This window comes from Adiantum capillus-veneris, chromosome 3 (assembly GCF_014529385.1).
Source record: "Adiantum capillus-veneris isolate H3 chromosome 3, ASM1452938v2, whole genome shotgun sequence".
Lineage (NCBI taxonomy): Eukaryota > Viridiplantae > Streptophyta > Polypodiopsida > Polypodiales > Pteridaceae > Adiantum > Adiantum capillus-veneris.
In genome coordinates, this window is record NC_140933.1 from 57,922,502 (window position 1) to 57,929,748 (window position 7,247).

At 36.7% G+C, this 7,247-nt stretch overlaps 1 pseudogene; it reads right to left on the reverse strand.

The window, feature by feature from the left end:
* Positions 1–795: 795 nt before the first annotated feature.
* On the reverse strand, positions 796–1,474 carry LOC147460972 (uncharacterized; annotated as a pseudogene).
* Positions 1,475–7,247: the final 5,773 nt, after the last annotated feature.

Genomic DNA, 7,247 nt, shown 5'->3' on the forward strand with positions numbered 1-7,247 from the left:
TGAAAAATTGGGATCAAAAGTATAACATACATTTGGGCTCATACTTCATCTTCTACATCACCAACAATATATATCTCATTGTCCACACAATTGACATTTAGATCCTCCAGAAGTGAGTACCTAGGTGTCCTTGGAGATATCTTGCACAACTTCTCCCAAGTATCATGGAAATACTTATCACCACCATAATGGAGAATAGTCATACCCTTTTGAAGATGTGTATGCACAAAAATCCCATAGCCAACTCCTTGTGTATTTGAAGCTTGTACTTCAAAGATAATACCACTTATCTCAAAGACTATATCCTTTGGAATGGGAAAAATTTGTATACCAAGAGGATCGTCATGCCACACATAATGTGAAATACATTGTCTTTTAATATTTCTTATCATTTTTGAGTCTGCAATAAAAACATGTTTTAATAATTTTGGTTTAAAAATGTCAAATGTTGTAGACTATATGTTTTAGTTAAGCTTTTTATGTCATAAAGTATCAATACAACATAGTAAAGAATCAATTTTTTGTATGCCAATTTACATTGAAATATTTTTTAGTAGATATGCTACTTCAAATATTAATGTAATAAGTAATGACTTATCTTTCCTACAATTTTATACTATTAAGAAAAGGTTCACTGCATGATACTTTTGAGCAAAAATAAAGTCAAAGATCTTAAATCAATGATGATTATACTTGATAATATACATGATGAAACTATTATTACATGTTTAAAAAAGGATATCAAAATTATTTCAAAATAAAAAGCATAATTACATGACAAGTGGGTATAGAAGCTTAGCTCATACTTGCTTCAAGGTTCAAAAAGTGCGTAACTGATATGGGTGTCTCACTTGTTGATGCTCCTACCATATTTGATACTCCATGTTCATCAATGGGCTGATCTAATTAAATTGATTACTTTGATGCTTTGCCAATGTTTTGACATCGTCATGCTGATTTGCAAAGCTCAAAAGTCTTGTTGTAAGCTTTCTTTGGTCATCAATATTGTCCACAAGGCATAACACTTCCCTTTTCTTCTTGAGTCCCAACTCTGTTATGTAGCGATCACTGAACATGTCAATAAGCTTGAAATCTTCTTCGCAATAATTTTGAATGCATTGCTTGATTGTTAGCTCCTTCTTGAGTTGTAGAAACTCGACATCTGTCAATTGACTCACACTTCCAAAATCTAGATCAAGGTGTCCTGTATCTAGTATCATGGATTGTGTCCCTGGATTTGAAGAGCTAATAAGTCCCTCAAAGGCATCTCCCTTGCTCAAGAACACAAGTGTGGTGAATAATTCTATAGAACCAATAAATTCCAAATGCTTCACATTGTGCAATGCCCCAACAAATTGTATTTGACCATGTTTGTCATACTTTGCATAGCACACTGTAACTGCACATAGTCTTTATTATTCAAAAAAGAAAGGATCACACATTGTGGTTTTGTTGACCCACCTGCAATAGCCATGATTCCATCTATGAGATCTTTGAATCTTTCAACTGACAATTGTAGATTTCTCTCCAAATCACGTGTGTTGTCCAAGATACCCAATCCTATAGGGATGGGATTGTTTAGATGGCGCTCTAAGTAAGATCTTCCCTTCATATGAAGACTGACAACATATATAGACCATGGAAGATCTATAACTGAATCTTCTTTGTCTTTCACAATGTTGATCGTCCATTGGTATACTTTCTTGCCTCTTTAGGAAAATCAATCTTCTTTGTACCACGTTGTAGTTGTGATGTCAGTCGAGTATCACAAAGTGTCAAGAAATGGGAGTAAACAACATCATTAATGTTGTATGTGGTAGAAAGCTCCTCCCAATTTTTACATGGATTCTTCTAATTGAGCAAATTGAATTGCTCAAGAAACTCATCTTGAATAATTTGATTTTGTTTCAGTTGCTTGATACGATCAGTCATGTCCACTACACTTGGTGTGTCCTTTTCACCCTTAAACAAAACAATCACTCCAATCTCTATTTCTGTTTGAATCTTTTCTACTTCATCTTTGTGTAAACCACACAAATATCTTACAACTGTGGTCGATGGCTTCTTATTCTCTCTCTAATTGCTCTAGGATCTTCAAACCCATCAATCATAAATAGGATCGGAGTAAGTGACCATATGAGCATGTTTGGTGATGAATGATGCACCAGCAGACATCCTTGCCATTTTGAGAAATGCCTACAAAACCAAAACAAATTAAGTATAAGAATTTCAGTTGTTTTCTCATTATATAACCATGAGGGAGAAAGAAAAATAAAACTTACATCCCAAGGTTTGTGAGATTTTGCACCTTCCTTTTCACCAATGTTTGGACGTGATGGGCGTTTTTGAAATATCCACTGACTGCGAAGATGCTTGAGAATGTCACTGTAAGGTTGCTTAACATATAGCACCTTGACCTCCTCATTTGCTATGGCTGATATGGCTTTTGCAACTTCTGGAGATGGATCTACAACAATCCAAGCCTTTCTATTCTCATAAACTTGTATTAGATCCTAGGAGCCACCATCCTTTTTCATTTCTTGAAATCTTAACATTTTGGCTGCAGAAACTGAGTGTTGTCCATCAATGATCCAAAACTTGTATTCAACAAGTCTTTGTTCTACTTCAGTACGTGTCATTGGACCTCCAGAATTTTGGCCACAATTCTTTATAGGAATTACATAAGCACATGATAAAGGCCGATTTGCACTTGCTCCAAAGAAGAGCATATAATTTTGTACTTGATCAGGCTTTAGCTGATGACAATTATAATGATCAGGAGCAAGAGAACAATTAGTGACGGGAATCTCGTATTCCTTATACTTGAAAGGGAAGTATTCCGAATACTTTTCCATGTCTCATGTAGCACTCTCCTTTGCTTTTTGGACCTTGTTCTCTAAGCGATCATGCTCCACAAAACTTAATAAGGGTTGATTGCTTGTGTCCTTTGATCTCAAAATGGCCTTATCTACATCTCCAACACTAGCTGTTGTAACACCCCTTGCCTTTTTGTTGTGGTCTTCTTATTTTTTTTCTTATTCTTCACTTGCTTTCCTTTTAAAGCAATAATAATTGCATCTTGTAGCCTATCTGCAGTGATATCAATTAAATCTTCATTAACATCCCAACCTCGTGAAAACATTGTCTCTTCCTTGTCTTTGACCATTTTTACAACGACATAGAAATTTGCCAATAGTTGGTACTCAGTAATTCCATGTATCCCAATGTAAATGCACTCAATGTCAGGATGTCCTTCAACTGTTAAAACACTTGCAAAGACTACCTGCCCTAGATCATCAAAACTATTCTCATCTTTGTCACTAGCCACAAAGACATGCACTGTATGAAATTGTGCACCTTGCACTTCATAAACGTCTAAGTACCATTTTCTCTTATCATAACTTGCAAAGTCAATATTAACAGGAACCGTCACAGATTTTTTGTTTTTGAACCATTTTTTCTTTGAAATTAAAAAAAACATAAATAACTAGTTAGAATCTATAATGACACATTGAACATAATAACGCTTTGAAAGCATATAAAACTAAATTGACACATAATATTTTAATTACACTCTCCAAGAATTTTAGATTCTAAAATCAAATATTTATCCAATTCAGACATTTGATAGCCAAAGTAGGTGTATCCGAGATTCCATAATTCATCTCGAATAATTTTTTCAAGGTAGGTTATCTTGAATCCTGTAAAAGAAACCATTCGAAATACATTTTCAAGATTGTATCCATCTTAGACCCACCACTTTTCCATTCTAACCAAGCATTAAAAGGTGGGTGCATCAAAGATCCGAAAGGTGGATACAATTGTTGGTGTATCTTAGATCCATCACATTTGAATCTTCAAATAATATATGTAGGATAGGTAGATACTACATTAACTATTTGGCCATTCTAGTCAATTTTTGGAAGGTGGGTGCATCCAAGATCCACCACTTGGTCATTCTAACCAACTTTTTCAAGGTGGATGCAATGGTTGGTTTCCCCTATGTCCACCGTCTATCCATTTTAAATAGTGTTTATAGTAAAGATAGACCATACATCCACCACTTGGCCATTCTAACTAAGTCTTAAACTTAGGTGCGATTGGCCATAATAACACTTGTAATTTTACACAATGTTTGTGGGATGAGTAGATCCGAGATCCACCACTTGGCCATTTAAACTAAGAATTGGGAAGTAGGTGCATCAAAAATCCACCACTTCGTCATTATAACAAAGGCTTAAATTGTAGATCCAATTGTTGGTGTCTCCTAGATCCATCACTTGGCCATTCTAACCATATCTTAAAGTTAGGTGCATTCAATACTTGGCCATCATAACACTTGTAATTTTACACAATGTTTATGAGATGAGTATATCTTAGATCCACCACTTGGCCATTTACACTAGAATTAAGAAGTAGGTGCATCCAAGATCCACCACTTGGCCATTATAACGAAGGCTTGAAATGTAGATCCAATTGCTAGTGTCTCCTAGATCCATCACTTGGCCATTCTAACCATTTCTTAAAGGAAGGTGCATTCAACACTTGGCCATCATAACACTTGTAATTTTACACAATGTTTGTCAGATGAGTAGATCCTAGATCCACCACTTGGCCATTTAGACTAAGAATTGGAAAGTAAGTGCATCAAAGATCCACCACTTGGCCGTTATAACAAAGGCTTAAATTGTGGATCCAATCGTTGGTATCTCCTAGATCCACCACTTGGCCATTCTAACCATGTTTTAAAGTTAAGTTCATTCAACACTTGGCCATCATAACACTTGTAATTTTACACAATGTTTTTGGGATGAGTAGATCCTAGATCCACCACTTCGCCATTTAGACTTACAATTGGGAAGTTGGTGCATCAAAGATCCACCACTTGGCCATTATAAACGAAGGCTCGAATTGTGGATTTAATTGTTGGTGTCTCGTAGATCCACCACTTGGCCATTCTAGCCATGCCTTAAAGTTAGCTTTATTCAACACTTGGCCATCATAACATTTGTAATTTTTCCAAATGTTTGTGGGATGAGTAGATCCTAGATCCACCACTTGTACATTTACACTAAGAATTGGGAAGTAGGTGCATCAAATATCCACCATTTGGCCATTATAACCGAAAGATTGAAATGTGGATCCAACTGCTGGTGTCTCCTAGATCCACCACATGGCCATTGTAACCATGTCTTAAAGGTAGGTGCATTCAACACTTGGCCATCATAACACTTGTAATTTTACACAATGTTTGTGGGATGAGTAGATCCGAGATCCACCACTTGGCCATTTAGATTAATAATTGGGAATTAGGTGCATGAAAGATCCACCACTTGGCCATTATAACGAAGGCTTAAAATGTGGATCCAATTGTTAGTATCTCCTACATCCACCACTTGACCATTCTAACCATGTTTAAAGTTATGTGCCTTCAACACATCGTCATCATAACACTTCAATGTTTGTGGGATGAGTAGATCCTAGATCCACCACTTGGCCATTTAGACTAAGAATTGGGAAGTAGGTTTATCCAAAATCCACCACTTGGCCATTATAACAATGGATTAAATTGTGGATCCAATTGTTGGTGTCTCCTAGATCCACCACTTGGCCATTCTAATCATGTCTTAAAGTTAGGTACATTCAACACCTGGCCATCATAACGTTTCTAATTTTACACAATGTTTGTGGGATGAGTAGATCTTAGATCCACCACTTCGCCATTTAGACTAAGCCTATTGGGAAGTAGGTGCATGAAAGATCCACCACTTGGCCATTATAACAAAAGCTTGAAATGTGGATCCAATTGTTGGTGTCTCCTAGATCCACCACTTGGCCATTCTAACCATATCTTAAAGTTACGTGCATTCAATACTTGGTCATCATAACACTTTAATTTTACACAATTTTTGTGGGATGAGTAGATCCTAGATCCAGCACTTGACCATTTAGACTAAGAATTGGAAAGTATGTGCATCAAAGATCCACCACTTAGACATTATAACGAATGCTTAAAATGTGGATCCAGCTGTTTGTGTCTTCTAGATACACCACTTGGCCATTCTAACCATGTCTTAAAGTTATGTACATTCAACAACTGGCCAACATAACACTTGTAATTTTAAACAATGTTTGCGGGATGAGTAGATCTTAGATCCACCACTTGGCCATTTAGATTAAGAATTGGGAAGTAGGTGCATCAAAGATCCACCACTTGGACATTATAACGAAGGCCTAAAATGTGGATCCAACTGTTGGTGTCTCCTAGATCCACCACTTGGCCATTCTAACCATGTCTTAAAGTTAGGTGCATTCAACAATTGGCCATCATAAGACTTGTAATTTTACACAATTTTTGTGGGATGATTATATCCTAGATCCACCACTTGGCCATTTAGACTAAGAATTGGGAAGTAGGTTTATCCAAAATCCACCACTTGGCCATTATAACAATGTCTTAAAATGTGGATCCAATTATGGTGTCTCCTAGATCCACCACTTGGACATGCTAGCCAAGTCTGAATGTTAGGTGCATTCAACACTTGGCCATCATAATGTTTATAATTTTACAAAATGTTTGTGGGATGAGTAGATCCTAGATCCACCACTTGGCCATTCAAACTAAGAACTGGGAAGTAGGTGCATCAAAGATCGACATAACTTTAAGACATGGTTAGACTAAGAATTGGGAAGTAGGTGCATCAAAGATCCACCACTTGGCCATTATAACAAAAGCTTCCAATGTGGATCCAATTGTTGGTGTCTCCTAGATCCACCACTTGGCCATTCTAACCATGTCTTAAAGTTATGTGCATTCACAACTTGGTCATCAAAACACTTGTAATTTTACACAATTTTTCTCGGATGAGTAGATCCTAGATCCACCACTTGACCATTTAGACTCAGAATTGGGAAGTAGGTGCATCAAATATCCACCGCTTGGACATTATAACAAAGGCTTAAAATGTGGATCCAACTGTTGGTGTCTCCTAGATCCACCACTTGGCCATTTTAACCGTGTCTTAAAGTTAGGTGCATTCAACAATTGGCCATCATAACACTTGTAATTTTACACAATGTTTGTGGGATGAGTAGATCCTAGATCCAGCACTTGGCCATTTAGACTAAGAATTGGGAAGTAGGTGCATCAAAGATCCACCACTTGGCCATTATTATGAAGATTTGAATCGACGATCCAATAGTTGGTTTCTCCTAGATCCACCACTTGTCCATTCTAACCATGTCTT